Source organism: Mustela nivalis (assembly GCF_964662115.1).
Source record: "Mustela nivalis genome assembly, chromosome: 3".
Taxonomy (NCBI): domain Eukaryota; kingdom Metazoa; phylum Chordata; class Mammalia; order Carnivora; family Mustelidae; genus Mustela; species Mustela nivalis.
The window spans coordinates 132,601,320-132,618,153 of record NC_139022.1 but is presented as its reverse complement, the minus strand read 5'-3'; the positions used below and the strand labels follow the sequence as shown (position 1 = coordinate 132,618,153).

General features: G+C 39.1%; 1 long non-coding RNA gene across 2 annotated transcripts in view; it reads left to right on the top strand.

The window, feature by feature from the left end:
• LOC309861775 overlaps window positions 1-16,834 on the top strand; it is a 243,545-nt gene that overhangs the window by 128,964 nt on the left and 97,747 nt on the right. For both annotated transcript variants that reach the window (XR_014310197.1, XR_014310198.1), the window contains one exon: window positions 1,261-1,347. This is a non-coding gene — a long non-coding RNA (uncharacterized lncRNA). The remainder of the gene's footprint in view (window positions 1-1,260; window positions 1,348-16,834) is intronic.

Here is a 16,834-nt window from a genome sequence, read left to right as displayed (position 1 = left end):
AAGTCTGAATTTCAGATAAACAAAACATATTTCTCAGGACATACTTATACTAAAAAGTTATTCATTATTAACTGCCAATTCAAATTTAACTGGACATTCTGCATTTTATCTGGCAGTCCTGTATTAGAATGATGAAGCTAGCCTAGGTCTACAGGCTTTCCTGGGACACAGGACTTCTAATCTAAAATCAGGACAGTCACATGGACATGATTTTTTACTCTGTTAAGGTAGCAGTCTGGTTGCTATTTAGAACATTTGAAATTCAGATGATAGTGGTGTGGACTCTTTCCCTAAAAATACACATCTATGTTTTGCATAGATTTTCAGGAATTTCTTGGACTCTTTGAAGCCTATCTTATGAATTCCTGGTTAAGAATAGAGATTCTGAAAAATCGTCCAAGTTTGAAGCAACTTTCCTTATTCTTCTCTGGCAAAACCTGTGAACATCATTTGAGGAGATTCAAGAAATAGGTGGTGAGGGAGCTGTAGACCTCCAATCACTCCCCAGATGAGTTTTCAGGAGATTAGTACATTGATTGATAGAAGGAAGATTAGTGCCTGTGTCTATGTATCATAAGATGAGATCGTCTCTATGTTGAAATTCATCCACTAAGTTAATTTAAGCTTTCTTCTAAATCCACTTTGAGGCCACAATGATCTGTTTTGATGGTCCAAATTGATCAAGTTGATTGAACTTTCATATTTATTATTTTCCCATATGAAGAACTGAGACAGGTCCCAGACCCATCCGAATCTGGGAGATATGAAATAGAAGATAGGAAAAAGCATATGCCTACCTAGGTCTCGCTCCTTTTTCTTTATAGCACTTGCTAGTTTTTTTTCTCTTTTAGAAAATATCATGAAATATACACACAAGTTGCTGAATATAAAAGACAAGGACAGGATAGAGAGTGATGATGAATAAATAACCACATACTCACCATACAGCCTAAGAACTAGAATATCATCAATCATTCAAAGACATGTGTATGCCCTTTGTTTTCACTGTTATACAGTGTTCCATTGAATAAATATACTTTGACCTATTTATTCATGATAACTGATGGACATTTGGGTTGTTTCAGGTTTTCTTTTTATTCTTCTTCTTTTTTTCTTTTTTCCAAGCAGTGCTATGAACATTCTTACACGTATCTTCTTGATATACAAGGACAAGTGTTTCCCTGTGGTGTACCTTTAGGAGTGGAATTGTTGGGTTGAAGAACAGATATAGCTTCCACTCTATGCTGATTGCTTCTGCAGGTCTCAGAAGAAGAAGAAGAAGAGAAGTCACAGTCTCACCAGCAGTGTATGGGAAACCCCATTACTCCACATCAACACCAACACTTGGTATGGTCAGAGTTGTTAGTTTTTGTCTATATGGTAGATGTGAAATAGTGTCTCATCGAGGTTAAAACATTTTTTGTTAACACATATAAGGCTGAGTATCTTTTCATATGCTTATTGCCATTCATTGTTTCCTTTTGTGTAAAATGGCCATTCATGTCTTTTGCCAATTTTCTATTTTTATTGCTTAGATTTGTTACTTATATATGTTGCAAATGTCACTTCCCAGGTTGTGGCTTTTCTTGTCACTCTCTATGAAGAGTGGTTTGTTACACACTTATGCTTGTCATATTTATAACTACTTGCTCAGTGTCTGCCCCTCTGACTAGATTGTAAGGGCCATGAGGCCAGGCATGGAGTCTAGCTCTATCTTCAGTACTAGTACAGCACCTGAGGCACATGGTAAGTGTTCAATAAATATAAACATATAAGTATACCTACACATAAATATGTTGTATAAAAAGGAGTCATTGTTATTGCTGTTTTTGAAACTGCCTTTCACAGAGAAGGGCAGAGCAGGTTAGGTAGGAAATCTCTGCTATTTACTAGCTTGGTGACTTTTGGGCAATTAACCTTGCTGTGCATCAAATCCTTTACCTGGAAAATGCTATTTTGTAGGATTGTTGAGTGAATAGTACAAGGAACTTTGAGCAGTGACTGGTAGGTAGTGAGCACTACATAAATGTGGGCTGTTATTCTTATTTTTCTGCTGAGTGAAAACCCAGGTTAAGTGTTTCTAATGATATGTTTGAGAATCATAGAGTGTTGGCTTATTCTGCATTGCTGAAGGGAGAATATTTGAGATGACAGGGGCAGCTGGGTGTTGGGTAGAGAAAGGGCTAGGTAGGGGACACTCTAGGGGTAGAGTACCTGAGAAGGGACTTCGAAACTGTCAACTGTGTATATTTTTAAATTTAAATTTATTTATTTATCTTGCTTTGTATAATATATATTTATTTTTTTAAGTTTTTTTTTTTTTTTTTTTTAAAGATCTTATTTATTTATTTGACAGAAAGAGACACAGTGAGAGAGGAAAGACAAGCAGGGGGAGTTAGAGAGGGAGAAGCAGGCATCCCGTGGAGCAGGGAGCCTGATGCCGGGGCTCAGTCCCAGGACCCTGGGATCATGACCTGAGCTAAAGGCAGATGCTTAACGACCGAGCCACCCAGGCGCCCCTAAGTTTTTAAAATTTTTTCAGTGTATTTTTTATATTTATTTGTTATTAACATACAATTTATTATTTGCCCCCTAAGTGTATTTTTAAGAATAGCAGAAGTCCCACATAAGAGACTCTTAACTATAGAAAACAAACTGAGGGTTGCTGGGGGAAATATGGGGGGAAGGGGCTGGGGATGGGGTAAGTAGGGCACTTGAAGTAATGAGCACTGGGTGTTGTATGCAACTGATGAATCACTAAATTCTGCCTCTGAGACTAATAATACAGTATATGTTAATTAAACTGGATTTAAATAAAAAAGAGAGGCTAGCAGAAGTCCTCTAATCTGGTAGGATAGGAGCAGTGTACAGTTAATTAAAAAAGAGTTAAGATATCAAGATAGTCAAGATATCATTTAAAAACACATTTATACAAATTATAAAATTGTACAAATTTTATTTTAATGCGAAAGACACACAAAGCAAATGTTCATCTCCTTATCATTTGATGTCCAGTGAAGGTCTTTGTTTCCTGATCAAGTCACCTGCCATTGAAGTTCCTTGCTTTTCTTGCACCAGGCACTCTATAATGCATCATCTGTGAATTCTAGTTTTTATTTTGTAAAATTGGATTGTCAGCTTAAAAGAAACTTGGGATGTTATCTCAGGGCAGAGTCCTTCCAGGTTTACTATTATCCCCCATCTTTTGTAGTTACTCTTTTTCTCAAAGATTGAACCTGACAGTAATTCCTTTAACAGTGCAACCTTTATCGAGTCTATACAATGCATTTGCCTCAGTTTTGATAGAAGTGAGAGCTGTATTTTTATACTTATATTTTATATGTTTATATTTAGTTGAATTACATAATTACAATAGCAGTACAACTGTCCCAAACAAGATTAGGGAATAACAATGTTTGGGCATCAGTTATGAGTTGTACAGAGGTTATGGGAAGCGTGGCTGGTCAGACAGGGGTCATTCAACGTGGCTTCGAATGTAGCTCACTGGAGGCCACAGACTGTCTTTCTCTGAGATCATTAGTAAAATTGTCATTGTTTTCTCCTAATTCTCTGGGATTGGATATTTTGGGGGCAACCTGAGGAGGAGTTGAAGTTCACATCTGGGTGCCTTCAGTGGAAAACTTAGATGACTCCCTGGACACAGGACTCAGGGAAGGGCAGCTGAGGGAGTCTGAGGAATTACAGATATCTGAGAGAGATGTAGGGCTTCCCCCACACCACAGAATTAGGATTTTGAGGTAATTCTATTGAGATTTCAAGGGCCAAAGAAGTGTCAGATGACATGATAAAGAAATAAATGTGTTCAAGGAGCTTAGATGTTAATTCAAAAGGAAATTCCCCTGTTTCTTTTCATAGATGTTTATTATGTTATGAGAGGACCAGAGAGAGGTGATTTTACAGGTGGGATTTTCTAGGGGCCATGAATTCTCTCCCCAAGCTGTTAGGACTGATCTACCGATTAGACCACCTTTACCTTCTTTTCAGTCTCGGTATGCCTAGGCCTCAGCATGGCTGAGGAGACTGGGGTGCGAGGAAGGGGGTGGGAAGATTTATCTGCACAGATCTGAGGTATTTTCACCATCCTGCCATGGTATGTGCTACAGTGCCTCTCTCAGGAAAACTCAGACCTTGTCATGTTTATGGAGTACCTTGCTGTTTAAAACCAAACCATAATTCCAGTCCTATTTACTCCGTACCAAGTTTTAGTCATTCTTGTGGTAGGCCTAATGCTTGCTTCTTAAGATATTAAAAGCCTGGTGAAAATGCAGATTTGATAAAAGTGGTAATGGAGGAAACTTCCATCTACCCATAATAGTTTAGAATGAATTAATTTTCCAGATTAGTAAAAAGAGAGTAGAGTCTCAAGGGAAGGGAACACTTGGCATATATATTTTATTCATTTATTTCACAGAGAGAAAGAGAGCGATCACAAGTAGGCAGAGAGGCAGGCAGAGAAAGAAGAGGAAGCAGGCTCCCCACTGGGCAGAGAGCCCCATGCGGGGCTTGATCCCAGGATCCCGAGATCATGACCTGAGCCGAAGGCAGAGGCTTAACCCACTGAGCCGCCCAGGTGCCCCCACTTGGCATATTTTGACTAGGGGGTGTGTTATCTGAAGGTTGAGAGTACATGAGAGTACTTGAAAGAGAACCTTAGCTAACTTTGAGACTCTGGGCATCAAAAGGGCACTATGATGCACTGGGTGCTTCATTGGGAGGATACCAAATAAAGAGAGTAACAAGGAACTGAACAGCACCTTGATATTTTTCACAGTTTTATCTAATGGCATTGGCCTTGACCATTAGACCCTGCTGGCTGACTTTGGTTTCTTTGTGTTCCCTGGAATAGCCAACAACAGGCCTTGTGAATTTTTTTTCTTATATGCCTTACATGTATTGCGCACAGGGGAGCTCTGGTTCTTCCCTAAGGACAGTGAGGGGCAAATAAGTCTTTATATTGGATTTGGCAGAGGCTGGAATGACCAGGTACTGATGCTGTATGCTATGTTTTCTTTAATGTATATTCCGTGGATGAAATCACTGGGCAGATGTTGGTTTAGCTGGTTTCAGTATCCAGGTTCTGAATTCCCAGGGGGGTCTGGACAGTTTTCCATTAGCAATAATTATTATTATTTTAGTCACTAACCCTTAGTTGGGTTCTTACTATGAATATGTGATGAACTAGCCACTCTCTGTGCATTATCTCATTGAATCTTTCCAGCAGAACTGTGAGGTGGGTACTATTATTTTGAGGAAACTGAGGCTGCCTAAGTTTAGAAAAAAAATGAATAAAGCTGGTAAGTGGCAGAGCCAGGGTTTGAACTTGGTTTGTCTGGCTTTAAAGCTGGTGCTCTTAATGACTATGTGGAAATACAGCCTCTGAGCAATCAAAGAGTCCATTCTTTTTCTTTCAGTTCTAGAGAAACCACAGGAAGTATCTTTTCACCCCATTTGCAGACTTGCCTGAGCTGAACTCTGTTGCAGCTAAAAAGTTATCCTCTGGGCTTATTCCAGTATGTGAGGAACGTGCAGATTGCTGTGCCATCTCAAGATCATGGTGTCCAGGTCAGAGCAACAGAGAGAAACTTCCAAACATGCTGGGGCTAATGATGCTATAAAACCCAGGCCTCTGTAGGCCAAGGCCATAGCAGCCATTGGAACAGCGCAGACAGGAATGGCCATCTGAGAAAACCTTCCCAGATTACGAAAAAAAAAAAAAAAATCACAAAACAACAGAACAAAACCAAGTAATTTTTTCGTGTGAGGGTGGGTGTAGGTTTGTGACTTCCTGGAGCACTTGGAAATTACAGCAGTTCTCAATTTCATGTGCTCAAGAAAGATTGCTCTTCTCTTTTCTTTAAAACAACCAAGTCCCCATTTCACTGGTAGACCAGAAATCTAGTCTTGCTGAATTCTGGGGACCAGCTCCTGGGGATGGCCCAGGTCATCAGCCATCAACGTGCCTTATTTGCTGAGACTCCCATAAACTAGTCTTACATGGTGTGACTCCTGCCCTGTTGCTTTTGTGTCACAAGTGGGAAAAGAACATCATTGTCAAAGCAGGGAACCACGCAGCCATTCCTTGCTAAAGTATTGCTATTTTCCCAGAACACTACGAGGTAGTGCCTTCAGGTGTCTTCCCCTCATTGAGAGAACACTCTCTGTCTTTTCTTTTCTTTTTCTTTCTTTTTTTTTTTTTTTTTTAAGATTTTATTTATTTGACACAGAGAGAGAGAGAGAGAGAGATCACAACTAGGCAGAGAGGCAGGCAGAGAGAGAGGGAAGCAGGCTCCCAGCTGAGCAGAAACCCAATGTGGGGCTCGATCCCAGGACCCTGAGATCATGACCTGAGCCGAGGCAGAGGCTTAACCCACTGAGCCACCCAGGTGCCCCTCTCTGTCTTTTCCTTCCATGTTTAGGAATCTCCTTCTTCCTCTTGAGATCATTCATTTCTTGTTTCTATCCGGTGAATTACCTCTGGTCTCCAGCCCTATTTTCCTATGCATTAAAGACTCCTGGCATATTCTCTTCAGTAGGTTTAGGCCAAGAATTGCAAACTCAAATGCCTACAGAGGCTGGATAGGAATGGAAGTGAGTAAAGCAGCTTGTCAGCAGCTTGGTCTATATAAAGGGGAGGTTTCTACTTAGTTCAGGCTTGCTGTTGTCATTCATGGTGCCCTGTGTTGTTGGATCTTCTGATTTTTCAAGAAAAGCTGAAAATCCAGACTTTTGGGAGCAACCTCCTTTATGTCAAATGTTAGCTAAAGTCTTTAGAACTAATCTGTGTAGGCCAGATCAAATTGTCCATGGGCCATCAGGTTGTCATCACCAGTACAGGCTTTTGAGAGCAGAAATCAAGGAAGAAAGTGTTTCATAGTCACAGACCCTCCCTCAGGGAAGCACACGGCTTGGTACCTGATTGGGTACAGGGGAAAGGAAGAAGGAAATAAAAGCACATAAATGAATTTCTCAGACAATTGTGTGAGTATAAAACACACTGCTTTGACTCACAATGTCTGCTTTCCTAAAAAGGAATCTTCTTTAAGTCTTAGCCTTTGCTTTTCTCAAATCAGTTGCTTGGGAATTAATAAGTCAACTAACTTTTCAGCCTGAATTTCACACACTTACTACATACTTCATCATGAAGTTTATACCTGCTGGGTGCTAAAGTTAATGTTATGTTTTCACATTGATGGAGTCAAGATGTAGCGAGGTTACTTTGTCTCATTCCTAGTTTTTGATGCAAATTTGTTTTTTAGAAAGCATTCTCAACTCTGGAGAGACATTTCACAGGGATGTTGCCTATACTCAAAAGATGACTAGTGTGGAAGAGTATATACAATCAATTCCTACTTCTACTACTATCAGTGAATGAATTTATACTTAGGGAACCCTCTCTCAGTCCAAATTTACTTGGCTGAAAGTGACACACACTTAATTCAAATTGGCTTAAGGAGAGGAGTAATTTTTGTGGAAAAGTGAAAAATTGTCTCTTTCTAGTGGTATGCTTCAGGGGTGACATGGTCCAAGGGCTCAACTGATGTCATGAGGACTTGGTCTCTCTTCATTTCTCAGCTCTGCCTCTTGCCACGTTGGCTTCATTCCCAGGCTTCTTGTGATGGCCCTGGAATCTCCAGGCTCAAATTCTCTTTCCTGCTAACAGACCCATGGGAAAACATGATGCCTTTCTTTCCCTAGTCCCAGGAAAAGCCTCCCTGACTTTGATTAGATTATGAGCCCATTCCCCAAGTCACTTGCTTGGCTTAGAGAATGCAGCTTTTTGATCAACCAAGCCTGAGTTAATATCAGTCTTACACCTCCAACCCCTCAAAGAGGGCCCCCTAGAGACTGAAGCAGAATCAACCCTTCCCAAAGCATATGAACTAAGACTTAGAGATGGGGGCTCCTGAACAAAGCTGGGATGCTGTTATTTGAAGAGGGATATATGGATACTGGGTGGAAAAATAATAGATGTCTGTGCTGAGTAGAGTAGTAAATATATGTTTCTCACCATCATATCCCCCAGTACATTGGATCATCTTTAGAATTCCTAACCAATATGCTGATGGTGAATAATGTTAACTTCATGTAATGGAGATATAGTTTGGGGAAGTCAAACGAGGTGGAAAGTTGAATATTTTATTTGGAGAACTCTGGTTATATCTCGTAAGATAAAGAATGGGAGCAATAACTCATCAGGTGCCTATATCCAACTTAAACAATAAAACTAAAAGCTTTATGAAGGTAAGAATTATGCCTTATCCTGCTTGGTTTTTTTCTCACAGGACCTGACGTCACAGAAGTAAGCAAATAAACAATACTTAGTGGTTTGAATAATTGAGGAATCAGTGGTACAGAAGGAAATGACAGCTGCCACTTATAGAACATTATGTCCTAGATTCTATCAGACTTGATTTAAAATCTCTAATATGCCAGCAAATGACTAAGTTATCTCAAGGTCATTTGTATAGTGGGACCAAGAGCAATACTTAGGCTGGATTCTGGTGAGGCATAAATATGACCTCAAAGGTCCCTGGCATACTTCCCACTAAATGAATACTGGGCATTATTATTTTTATATAATCTTTTTAATGACTGACACTTTTTATTATCCTGTTTTATTCTTTCCACAAATAATAATGAAAATACTATTTTTATTTACATCCTGTCCATAAGAAAACAGGTTCAGAAAGTGTAAGATACTCAATCAGGGTCATATGTGAGTAAGGGATGGAGCAGGAATTTGTTTCTTTTACTTTTTTTTTTTTTTTTTAAGATTTTATTTATTTATTTGACAGAGAGAGAGATTACAAGTAGGTAGAGAGGCAGGCAGAGAGAGGAGGGGAAGCAGGCTCCCTGCTGAACAGAGAGCCTGATGTGGGACTTGATCCCAGGGCCCCGGCATCACGACCCCAGCTGAAAGCAGAGGCTTTAACCCACAGAGCCACCCAGGCGCCCCATGGAATTTGAACCCAGTTTTGCCTGACTTCAAATTCTGTGTCCTTAATTACTCTTTTATTCTGCCTTCTCATCCTTTACTATACCAACTGAGAAGATGTAAGTTACCCAATCCCTGAATTCCTGTTTTTTTGTGGGGAGTGAGGCAAACCACTGGTAATGCAGAAAGAAACCAAAGAACCTCTTGCTTTATTTAATTAATTAATTGTTCTCCACGTAGGACAGTTCCATAGAGTCCCGACACTGAGACTTCCCTAACAAATGCAAATGAATGTACATCATAAAGCCATTCTTCAGTTAGAGCAGAGCCTTTGGTAAATGCCCTGGCCTCAGACAGCTAGGTGGCCACCCACAAGCGGCTCATCTCAAAGCTGTGACTGTTGCCACAGGGATGAAGGGATGCTGAGCCCCTTCCTCTAAGTCACAGGCAGCCTGCAGGGGATTTCACTGAACAGTTAAGAAGTACTTACTTGGTTCTGGGCACTGTTCTAAGCATTTTACAAATATTATCTCATTTAATCTTTTCAAGAACCTATTTGAACCCAAGGGACCAGTACTTGTGTTTTCATTGTGAATCGAAAATAGAGTGATTACTTTTTTTTTTAAGATTTTATTTATTTATTTATTTGTCAGAGAGAGAGAGAGAGAGAGAGTGAGAGCACACACAAGCAGACCGAGTGACTGGCAGAGACAGCAAGAGAAGCAGGTTCCCTGCTGAGCAAGGAGCCCAATGTGGGACTTGATTCCAGGACCCTAGGATCATGACCTGAGCCGAAGGCAGCGGCTTAAGCACCTGAGCCACCCAGGCGTCCCTAGAGTGCTTGCTTTGTGCCTGCCAGACACTGCTCAAGGTGCTTCAGGTACATTGGATTACCTGTTTAATCCTCACAAACAATACCATGACAAGATACTATTATTATCATTCCTATTTTACAAGTAAGGAGACTGAATATGGGAAGATGAAGAAATTTACCCAGGGTCACACAGCTGGTACTTAGTAGTTCTGGGATTTGAATCCAAGCAGTCTGGCCTCAGAAAGCGCACTTACTTGCTAACTACCCTGGGCAGTAACTTCCCATTCCCCGGTTGCTTAAAAATAGGTAACTCATTTTTTGCCATTAAAACTTCAAGAAAATAAATACAGTAGCTCTGTCTAAAGTGAACACTGTTGATTCTCAACTTAAACTTATTGACTAAATTTTCTGGAATACTTAGCTGAGATAATTAGAAAAGTAGGAAGCTGTGAAGGGCATTGACCCTGAACTTAGAGTGATATGAACCATTTATTGGCTCTTTGACCTTGGGCAAGTTATTTTACTTCTTTGAACCTCAGTTTATTAATCAGTAAAATGGGGTAATAGTATGCTTACCTCATGGGGTTTACTGAAGAATCTAAGAGAAAAACCATATGAAGACCTCATATAGTGCCTGGAATGAAGAAAGACACCAATAAGTAATACGTATTTTTATTATTACAGACTAACATTTTGCCACCATAGGGATGGTCTTGTTAGGTACCCTATTAAAAATGCCCTATGAACACTATGTTTTAAAAAAAAATCTCCTTATAAAGAAACAAGTCCTTCATTTTGTAATTAATCCTCGACTGTGTTATCTGATGAATATCAGTCTCTTTCACTGAACTATAAAGTCCACTGAGCTATAAACTCTACTAGTCTGTGAACTCAATGAATGTGTTTATATTGTCTGATTTTGATGCATGGCCTCATTGGGGACCTTGGTATAAAGAAGGAACATCTGTGTTCACTGGCTTGAACAAGATTTGGACATTTTAGAATATAAAAAAATTCATAAGGACAACTCTAGATATAGGGATATTAGTTTACAAAGCCCAGTCGGGGATCAATTCTTTGTCATTTGGGGCCAACATCATCTGATGGACAGTATTCTGTTCTATGTTTGGGTCAAGACTGACTCTATACAGTTTTGGGTTTACGTCAGTGTCCTCTGGAACATGTCTTCCATCTATTTGCACATGACCTTTCTCTTTGTCTGGGGACTCTCCACTATAGGGCCCTACTTAAAAAATCTTCCCCGGAAGTGGCCCATCCCCTCTTTCACTAAAAAATTAATTGTAATTGGAGGGGAAAACATTTAAATATTGACAATGGTTCTCTGAGAGTACAGAGTGCTTAACATAGAGCTTGGCACAGTTTTTATTTAAGAGAAAGAACAAAAAAGGAAGAAACCCAAAGAAAGAGCTAGAATTTTACATGAAACTGAAAAGATATCCTTTTTCCACTTTTGCCCTCATAAACATGAAACATTTTTTTTTATGGTGACATTTTTAGCCCACTCAGAAATGTATTGATTTGTTTCCTGTGACTCATTGTCTGTTTCTTCTTTCTATGTTAAAAAAACATATTAAATATCAGTGTGATAATATAAATATATATGTGTGGGTGGATGGAAGAGTGAAGGGAATTTTCTTTTAAATTCTAAGAAGGGAAATAGCTTTCTCGTATGTTCCCACATCATCAATCAACTCATCACATCCTCAGTCTACTTCATTTTCTCCTTCGAAATAATCACATCTGATCATAAAGCTTGAGAAAAAAAGGTTTCAGAACGTTCTAGAGATGGCCCATTATTTGGGAGCCTGTAGACTTTCTTGTAGCTTTTATTCAGGGTTGAAGAACCCTCCGGTGCTATTTCCATTTTAGGCAGTAGAGGGCAGTCGTCTCTACTCCTGCCTACCCAAGATTACCCGGCAACATTATGTTTATGCAAACAGTCTTTGACATAATAGCTTTGAAACAGCTGAAAATTGAATTGTGCCTTGAGGCCAAACATCTAGACCACCACCTTTGTTATATTCATCTGCCACAGTAAATTGGGTTCACCATTGGCTCCGGGAGCTGCTTTCTCCTAGATTCTGGCCCCACAATAACTTTGTGTGGGAGAAAGACAAATGTGACTTCCTCACACAAAATGTTGACGGGGGTTTCGTTTCACAAACTCTTATCTGAGGGGCTGGAGATTGTAGTGTGGATTTCTCCAGCCATCTGAAGAAAAGAAAAGAAAAGGAAAACAGGAAACCTAAACCAAATCCATCTAATTCTGGAATCTCTCTGTGTGTTTCCATAGCTTTTTAGTTTTCTCCACTTAATCTAATTAGGACTTTGCCTCCCGAAATAAATACCTAATAAAGAATGAACCTATTAAAAGACTAAATTTACTACACACCCGTTTGTGCAAACCCTCTGTATGTTTCCTTGAAGCGGTAATGCCGATGAAATTGAACGTTGTTTGACTGGATAATGGTCTCCCGCTGTAAGACGGATTATAGAAAATAAACGTCGAGGGGGGGGGAAAGCCAGTCGCTTTATTGAATTCCATCGATGATAATGCCATCACCTGAAATAGCTGCCTGAAAAGAGTGTAAATGGGAGAGAAGCAGCAGCATCCAGAGCCAATTTGCAACTGGGGAACAGTTCATTTTATTGGAAGTAATTTTATTCTGCTTTGGGTTCACTGCCCTGGTTTGGGGAGTTGACATAAAGTAGATGTTTAAAAGAAATATGTTTGTGGGCACCATGAATGCTTTTCACAGGAGGGTACTTAGGCATTGATTAATAGATTTGTTTATCAATAAATATTTAATGAGGGCCTACTGTGTGCTAGGCACTATTTGGAAGCTGAGGACATGTAGTGAGCAAAACAGGTGTGTGTTACTCTCATGAAACTTACAGTCTTCTGGAGGAGGTAGAATCCATTCTTTAGCAAATATTTATCAAAAGGGCTCTGAGATCAGTATAAAGATGGCTACCAAGGAGTTTATTAGCATGTTGTGAGCTCACTTAATGGATTCAAATCCAGTCACCATACTGTTCTGGGACTCAGTTTGCTTTTCTTCATAGAAGTCTATAGTCTATTTCTGTCCAGTTTGCCTAATAAGACGGATGTTTGAGTAAAATAAGGAAATATGCAAAAAAGTGTTCTGTAGTCAATGAAAGCAGTGGGGATTATTATGGTGGGCTTATGCTTTTCTAGGGCCTACCCACAAGGATCTTACAAAATTCCTAGGTAGACAAGAGGAATATAGGTTGATCAGCAGTAAGTAGTTCAGTTTATGGGTAAGTAATAAAGTGTGTGCCACAAATGGTAAAATAATTTGAATCAAGTCAGGAAGAAGGTAGCCTTGAAGACAAGATGGGTTTAGAAAAAGAAGAGCAGGAGTCTCAGACTAGTCTATATTTTGGGCATATGGGATGCTGATGTATACACTGGCATTTGGAAAACCCTGGTGATGGTGGGGGGGAAAGGTTGTTTGAGTGGATTCAGCTCATGTTTCTTTTTTAATTTTTTAATTTTTTAAAGATTTATTTATTTGAGAGAGAGAGAGAGAGAGAGAGAGCACGCAAAAGGGAGGAGGGGTGGGGGTGGGGAGAGAAAGAGAGTAAGAGAGAAGCCCAAGCAGATTCCATGCTGAGCAGGGAGACTGATGTGGCATTTGATCCCAGCGCCCTGGGATCATGACCTGAGCTGAAGGCAGTTGCTTGATTGAGCCAACCAAGTGCCTCTCAAGTTCAGAATTCTCTATGGACCAATCTGTTAGGTTGACATCTGATCTAATGTTAGATGGTACTTTGGTAACCTTCTTTGTTTTTTGGTTTCTACCCTTCTTTTGCCTTTCATGTCTCACCTGGCTACTCCATACTCTCTACCACTCCTCCTCAAAGCCTCCAAGCAGCGTCTTGAGGACCCTGCTTTCCAAAGCTGTGGCTGGTTGTTACATGATCAATACTAAGACACGGATGGGAGATCGTAAAGACCTTCATATTTTATGTCACTTTCCTGAAAAGGCAATGCTTAAAACCAGGGCTTCTCAAGTTTTTGTGATGTGTGGACCCCTTTTAAAGGGAAAAATTCTCTCAACTCTAGAGAAGATAACCCCCATTTGGAAAACACTGACTTAAACTTTCAATTATAAACTGTCATTGCTAAAGAGAAGTTTTGGTCTTATGGTTGCTAAATTTTTTCTTTTGAAATTTTTATTGAAATGAAAACACAGAATTAAAAAGTGTTTTTGAAACTTTTAGGCGCTGGGGAAAATTGGCCTTTCTGGGCCCTTTAAAATAAGCACTTCAGGGGAATCCCTACACCCCCAGGGTCTCAGTTCCCCATTCACTTTCTCCATTTCTCTGTTATGTTTCTTTAGACAGCTAAGTGACATTTCTTCGATAATTAATGATGCAGGGGTCCCTCAGGAGTCCCATACGGTCCACTTGTAAGGATCTGAAAAGGACCAGATCTCTGAATTTCTGTTCAAATGCACTGTTGTGTTCAGTGCCAGCTCCATAGGCTGGTTCTCCACTCAGCTGTGAAGGAGAGCTCTCCCTGTCGAAGGCTCCTGGGAAGCCTCAGAGGGTCATCTTCATCGTCTGCCTCCACATTAACATATTCTCCAGTCTCATGGAGAAATCTAGTCAGAAGAGGCAGCCATTCTGAGACAATTTCCTACATTTGAGAGCACAAATTCTGTAAGCTCAAGAGAGCACCTTCAGCTTTGAGGGATTCATGCCAAGTTGTCCTTGCTGATACCTTTGGTGTGTCTACATCTTGGACAGCAGGAAAGGAAGAAGATAGGAAAAGACAAAGGTAGAGTATAAGAAACGTAGAAATATTCGAGGAACAAAACATGGTAGAAAAGAGAAAAGAAAAGATGTTTCCTTGTGATGCCATCAAAAAAGAGTTGGGCAGTGGGACTAAAATACATGGAGTCTATACTACATACCAGCTCATTTACAAAGCCCCCCTGCTGTATAGTGGTGTGGATCCTCCACTGAGAAAAAAAAAAAATCCACTATATAATAAATCAATTTAAATCCAGCCCTGAATCCTGATGGCTGGAGGAAAACCCAGGCTCTATCATTATGGGAGTTCCTCCAGTCACCCCTGCTGTTCCTTCAACCCTGCACCAGGAATTTGCCAAGGTCTTAGGCTTTTTCTTAATGCCAGATAGAAGTGGCCCTGTTGGTCCATATAGATTGGCTCTCAGTGATTCTCCAGACCCTTCAGTTGCTGGCTGTTGGGGTTTGGACTCTGATGAGCCCAGAAGCCCCTGTAATCCAGGGTTGAGACTCCACTAGTACCCTAAATATCTATTCCTAGGAGCTCTGCCTCTTGCTTGTACTTCACCTCTTTTTTTAAATTACAGAAACTTTCTTTTTCCCTCTCTACTCCCTTCCTCAAAAGCGTTCTTCTTCCCTTCCCTTTGGGTCTACTGCCACAATCTCTTCAAAGTTCTGGGGTTTTTACGAAAGATAGAATCATTCACTTAAGCAGATTTTGTTTTATATTCTGTGGAACTCTCTAAGGCTAGGAATATTAAGAATCAGAATACATGTTTGGGAAGGGGGAGGAAGGAAAATTAAAGTAGAACACTAATTAATATCTTAAAGAAATTTTCTGCCCAGTGATAATATCCAAATCATTCAGGAAAAAAATCCTATATTCAGGAGCCCTTTAGAATATGATGAAAGGATTTGGATATCTGTCTAATTTTCTTGTAGCTCTTTAAAAAACATCTTATGAATAGATACTACTTGCTCGTGGTTCAGAATTCAAAAGACAAGATGTATCATAAAAAGATACCTTCTCGACCTTATTCCCAACCACCAGTTCACCCTAGAGGCAATCACTGTTACCTGATTGTTGCATTTCCTGCTAGAAATATTCTGTGCCTGTATGATCATATATGAATATAGTATATTATTTTGCACCATTTTTTGGGCTTAATATATATTTTTAACTTCTTTCACATAATTATACAGAGCTCTCTCTTTAATTTTTTTTTTTTTTTTTTTAACTTTTTATTTAACCTTAACTATATTATACTTTATGTATTTACCATAATTTCTTTTACCGGCCCTCTGTTGATGGACATTTAGGATATTTCAATCTTTTGTGGATATAAATAATAACAATCCTAATTACTGTATACAGGTCTAGATAAATTTCAGGAAAAATCACTAGAACTTTAATTGTTGAGTTAAAAAAATATGTACATTTTAAATTTTGACAAACTTCACTAAATTACTTTTCCCAGAGGTTAAATTAATCCACATTCTTATCAATCAGATTTTCAATGTGTCTGTTTTCTTACATTCAAAGCAAATTGGTGTAATTTTTTATCATTGTTAATCTGATAGGTCAAATATGATATCTCAGTACAGTTTTTAATGTTCATTTCTCTTAACTTGAGGAAGTTGTATAAGATTAATATGTTTACAAGTCATTTTTACCTAATTTTCTATGAAGTGTATATGTCCTTGCCGATTTCTATTTTGGTAGTTGGGTTTTTCTTAATGATTTCTAATGGTCCTTTGTATATTAATGAAAATAGTCTTTGGTCTACGATATGCATTGCAACCTACCTTTTCTCTAGTTTGTTATGTGTCTTTGGCTTTTTTTTTTTTTTTTTTCTGTTTTTTTTTCATGCAGAATTTTGTGGAGCAAAATTCATCTATAATTCATTTTGGCATCTGAATTTTTGGTTACATACAGGAATGTTTTCTTTGTTATACGATTATAACATTTCCCTCAGTGTTTTCTATTCTAGAAGCTTTATGGTTTCATATTTTGCACTTTAATCTTTGGCTCATCTGGAATGCCTTTTGTGTAGGGAATGATTTAGGAATCAAACATCATTTATTTTCCCAGATGATTATTCAGTTTTCCCAATACCATTTTACTCATTTGCAGTTCTTTAAAAAAAAAAAATAAATAAGAATTCTTTGGAATGTATGCTCTTTCTGAATTCTGATTCCAGAATCTGAGTGGGACTAGTTGGCAGGTAGCTTGAGTTTCCCAGGTACACAAATAATGAATGACT